The sequence below is a fragment of the Capsicum annuum genome, chromosome 6 (assembly GCF_002878395.1).
Source record: "Capsicum annuum cultivar UCD-10X-F1 chromosome 6, UCD10Xv1.1, whole genome shotgun sequence".
Taxonomy (NCBI): Eukaryota; Viridiplantae; Streptophyta; class Magnoliopsida; order Solanales; family Solanaceae; genus Capsicum; species Capsicum annuum.
In genome coordinates this window covers 197443297-197449172 of record NC_061116.1, presented here as the reverse complement: position 1 = coordinate 197449172, position 5876 = coordinate 197443297, and the positions used below count along the sequence as shown (strand labels likewise).

General features: G+C 36.8%; 1 pseudogene; it reads right to left on the bottom strand.

Moving 5' to 3' along the window:
- Positions 1-2386: 2386 nt before the first annotated feature.
- On the bottom strand, positions 2387-4998 carry LOC107874008 (annotated as a pseudogene).
- Between the last annotated feature and the right edge of the window lie 878 nt (positions 4999-5876).

Below are 5876 nucleotides of genomic sequence, written 5' to 3'. Positions count from 1 at the left end.
AGTTTGATATGAAAGACCTTGGAGTTGCAGATGTGATCTTAGGTATAAGAATCCATCAAACTCCACAAGGTTTGGCATTGTCACAGTCTCATTATATCAAAAATGTACTTGACAAGTTCAAGTATATGGAATTCGGTATTGCCAAGACTCCATTGGATGTGAGCTTTGCACTTCGAAAGAATGAAGATGAAAGTGACTCACAATTGGAGTACGCAAGAGTATTGGGATGTTTAATGTATATAATGAACTGTACACGACCAGACATAACATGCGCTATCAGTAAATTGAGTCGGTACACGAGTAATCCCAACAAAACTCATTGGATGGCAATGAAAAGAGTTTTGGGGTATCTTAAATACATTCAAGATTATGCCTTGTATTATAATAAATATCCTGCGGTACTTGAAGGATATAGTGATGTAAATTGGATCACCGGATCGAACGAACTAAAATCCACAAGTGGATATGTATTTACTATCGGTGGAGGAGTAGTCTCATGGAAATCATCCAAACAGACTTGTATTGCTCGTTCTACAATGGAATCTTAATTTATCGCATTGGATAAAGCCGACGAAGAAGCAGAATGACTCCGGAATTTCTTGGAAGATATTCCATATTGACCCAAAACAGTGGCACCAGTATGTATACAGTGAGATAGTCAAGCGGCAATAGGTTGGGCAGGGGACATGGTGTACAACGGTAAATCCCGTCACATACGACGGAGACATAATACTGTTAGGGAACTTCTCTCTAGTGGAATTATCACTGTTGACTATGTAAAGTTAAAGAATAATGTGTCGGATCCACTTACAAAAGGCCTATCTAGAGAAGGAATGGAAAGGACATCCAAGGGAATAGGTTTAAGGCCTAGGACAAGTCAGCATGACGGTAACTCTACCTAGCAGACTAGAGGGTTCAAGGAGATCATACAAAGTTGTGTCTGACAGGTTCAACATTGTCAATTACCCAACCCATTCTCATGATGTAGATAATGTATCGTAAACTAGGATAAGACTTAAGGTGAAAAGTCTTTTAATGATTATCTAAATTTGACAGATTTGACCAAATAGTTTAATCTATAGAATTAAACATTTAGAAATCACCTATGTGAGGGCAAAGTGGAAGCCACTTCAAGGAGAATGTTAGTAAAGGCCTATTCTCTAAGCTCTCATGAAACTGGGATATGTTCATGGCTGAAAAAACAAAACCGTGAGAACCATAAATGGTAAAAGGCTGGTTATGTGACATGTGTTGTCTAGGTGTACATTAAAGTGCGACGGTTCAAAGATATCAAATCTACCGATTGACCGAGTGCATCCGATGCATGTTTACTACGAAAAATATAAAGGGAAACCCACTTATCCAGATGCAATCAGTCTTTGCTTGATGATCACATACTTGTTCGTAAAACGTTTATGAAAAAAAATAGCCACTCCCCATTTATGTGGGGGATTGTTGGGTTCTATGTGTGCGTTTGAAAGAAAAATGGAGGGAATTAAGTGGAAGAAAAAATTGAGTTTACACCAAAATGGAAAGTGTGCTCAAAATAGGAAAGCTTACTAAAATTCTCCCACATTGGTGGGAGAAAGAAGCTTTAAAGTATTTATATTGTGAAACACATTTCCACATGCTAAGTGAGGCAAGAAATAAGAGATGCCTCGCATCGTCGTCGTCGCTCGCTCGGCTCGAATTTGGATTTGGATTTGGCAAATGATCGATCGATGAGATCTATCTTTTTGGACAAAGTTTATTTGATAGAAATTTTAATCCGAATGCCAAAGGAAAAAACACAACAGTAATCCTCCATTTATGCATGCATGCAGATTTCGAAACAGTATTTCGAACTGATGCAATTCTTCAACGAACTGATACACTGTTTTTGAACTGATGCACTATTTCGTGAATGGGTATACCTGTTCAGAAAAGAACATGGTCTTTGGATGAATGGACATGAATTTTCAGAAAAGACACACCATTTCAGTGAACCACTGCCACCTTTTCGAAGAGGCATATGATAGGCTATTTAAGCCTGCTTTGATCCACAGGTTTAAGAGACAAAATTTTTCAGAATACAAAACTCTTCTTCTCTTAAAAATATTCTGTGTGATTATTCAAACCGTTGAGTGCGTTCGTGGAATTCAATTATTTGAGGTACCGCTATAATTGGATTGAAGGCCATTTTATCCTGGGAGAAAAATTCCATAACCTCGGATATAGTGAGGGGAATTATTCCTTAAGGACACTTCGTGAACTTGGGGGACTTGGTCTAAAATTTCTGTTTTATCTATTTTCTGATATCTTATACACTTCTTGGATAGATTAGTAATAATTTTGTGTTGAAGGTGTTAAAGAACTTCAAAACTGTTCTTGTTCATACGTGAACTTGTTATGAAGTTGTTGTTGTATTAATACAGATTCTAGTACCCGTAGAAGAAAAATAACAAGTCTGACAAGAAATTTCATACAACCACCACGGATTTTGACATCTGGGACGGGGTGCGGGATATATGTCTAGCGGTTGATAACTCAAACGGTCATTATGAGGCAGTGATCCTTCCTCCTCCACGTTTACTTGGAGAGGCTTTACAAAATCTTCAAACATGGCAGGCCTAACCCTCTCATTTTGTCTTCTACTTCCAATCCAATGATTCTCGAGCATTCAAGAAGCTCATTGGAAATCAAATCCAGGATATGTCGGTTGGCTATCAACCTCCTCATAGCAAGTTCCTCTGTCTCATCAATATACCTTGTTAATTCACGAGTAAATAGCTCAGAAACTTCAACTGTCATATCAACAGAAATAATATGAGGATCATCCCACTTGTATTTTATAATCTCACCATCAGGGCTGTCAGGTTGATCAGCCAATCCTATTCTTTTTGTCAAAGCAGTAAGGCCCAACCTAGAGTTTCTAGGACTTATCACCATTTCCCGAGCAATCTTGGTAATCTTTTCAAGATCATCTGTTCCTCCATCAGTAATGTCATCACCAAATACAATACGTTCGGCACAGCGCCCGCCATGAGCTACTACCATTTGCATTTTCATGTAGCTAAAGGTTGTATAGCCTTGATCAGCCACATCTTCTCCGGGGTAGAAAACTGATACCGCAGTTTCCTTGCCCCCAGATAGAAGCTGAGAAAAAGCATGCCAATCAAATTGAGGGGACAAGTGCACCAAGACAATAAGACCATCTTCATGTACTGCCAAGAGTCATCTTTTTTCACGAGATACACTTTGGTTACACTTCTGCTGCTCTTCCTCTGTCAGGAGAACACCCATACCCTTGAGCAATTGCTTGTTCAAAACATCAACAATATCCTGCTGCTAGATCTTCGAATGCCCTTTTCTTACAGACATTATTCCAGCTTCATTTACTAGATTTCTTATGTCTGCCCCAGAATATCCAACTGTACGAAAGACGAGTTTTTCAAAGGCAACATTCTCCTAAAGCTGCTTCCCAGCACTGTGAACTCCAAAAATTTGTACTCGTTGCTTTGCATCCGGTAGACCAATATACACACGTCTGTCAATACGTCCAGTGCGGAAAAATTCTAAATCCAGTTCATCTGGCTGATTGGTTACACAGATGAATATGACAGCTTGTCTTAGTGAAAACCTATCAACACCAGTTTTTTCTTTCTCCCCATCAAGCTGAGTAATCAGAGACTCGAATGTTGCCTTCCTGCACGGATCCTTTCTTGCATGCCTTCCAACAATAGCATCAATCTCATCTATAAATACAAAAGATGGAGCATTTCTTCTAGCAACATAAAATATTTCATTGATTCATGCAACGCGACTCTTTTCACTATCAGTAAACTCTGCACCAGAAGCAAATACAAAAGGTATCCCACTTTCTTTTGCAAGTGTCCGAGCAAATAGTGTTTTACCTGTTCTAGGGGGTCCAGATAGAAGCACACCCCACACAAATTTGACATCTTTCTCATAATATTGCATTGGATTTCCCATATAAATCATCAGTTCATCCAAAAGATCCCAAACATCTCCTCCCAAAACTATTTCTTTATACATCGATTTTGTCTCACCAACTTCTCCAACTGGCAGAATAAAATTTTCAGCATAAGCCATATCAAAGATTTGATTATATTTCTTATAGAGGAGACGCCTTGTCGTGATGTGCAGAAGCATCATAGATTCTCTTATAAACCACAAAATCAGTATCCCAGGCAATAAAGCAAAAAAAACTTTGAAAAAATAATGAATCTGCCGCTTCTGAAGTAGATCTACTTCAGCTCCAGAACTTGATATCATCTCAAATAAGAAAGGATCTAGTGGAATATCAACATTACATTCAAGCGGGAATCCTTCTTTCATTGTGACAAACACTTGCTTCAGGTCCTTTGTGAACACAATAGCAGCCACCTCAGAAATATCAAGTTTTTGAAGAAAATAGGTATAGGAAAGTTTGGGGCGGTATCTCCACCATATTTTGGAGATCCACAATGCCCTGGTTCCTTGGGTTTTACTCGTCTTCTCAATCAAATCTTTACGAAGGCTGTTCTCAACTTCCTTCATGTCAAATTCAACCACATACCTCACATTTACTAAATCTAATTATTCTGTTATCTTCTCCTTCATAAGAATTTTATGCCATGCTTAAAGCCTTTCACGCCATGTTACTCCCAAGTCCCATATTCGGGGGATTTTCAGCTGAAATTCCAAGATTCTCTTTATCCTCTACTCTCATTATAGTATCATGGTCTATCACCTCTTCCATAATATGACTGCTAGAATCATCTTCCCAAGCATCTTCAACCAACATAGGAACTGTCATGAATAAGAGTCCCATCCGACTGCTTCAATAAACTTCTTTAAATTTAGACCTTTTGGGGTAGTCTTCCTCCACAAACCTTTCTTGAATCTTTTGACGTTGACAGGAGTAGGTTCAGGAATCAATGCTTCCATGTATGCCTCAGTAAGTTCTTTTCTTTCCCTATTAATAATAGGAGCTCGAATTGCTGGGTCCCTTGCATTTTACACCTTGCACCCTATCCTATTTATTTTTATAATTTATCCTTTTGGGTCCCTTACATTTTACACTCCAAGGTGTCTTCCTTTTTTTAACTTATATCCTATCCTATTTTTTTTTACAATTTACACCCTAACCTCTTTATTTCCTTACAAAATAGCAAAATTATTTTTAATTATTTTTTAATGAGGGAAAAATAAGAATAACAATATACTCCCTCCATTCTATTTTACTCGTTCCAATGTGACATTGCACATTGATTAAGAAAAATAATTAATAACATGACTATTTTACCATAGTACCTTTATTAAATAATGTTTACATTTTAATTTGGAGATAAAACAATTAATACTAAGGATAAAAAAGGAAAAAAAAATTATCTTGTCTTGATTAATGAAAAATAACAAGTAAAATAAAAAATTGAATTAGGAAATTTGGAACGGAGGAAGTATTATTTTTTTAAATAAATTTATTTAATTTTTAGTGTAACGAACTTTCAAGATATGTTCTTGCATTCACATTTATCATCTAACTATTGTCATGTGATAAGTATTCTCACTTTAATTTGTAACTGCTAAAATTTCGTAGTGGCGTTGCTTATGAATGGTGAAAGTATGGTGCAGTGAAATTTCTGGAGCCGTATCTATATTAATGCAATCATAATCACCTATACTACCTGTCAGAAAGAAAATAATAATGTAAAGAAAGGACTAAAATATTAGGGGAAAATGAATAGAATAGCAGTAGTTAAGGATAAAGCAAAAAATATAACACATGAATTGATGGAATTTTGTCTTTAACAATGTCTCTTATATTACTAGTTCTGCAATATCAATCTTCTCTTAACTCAGATGGCATTCGTTTGGAATTTTCTAAAAATTTG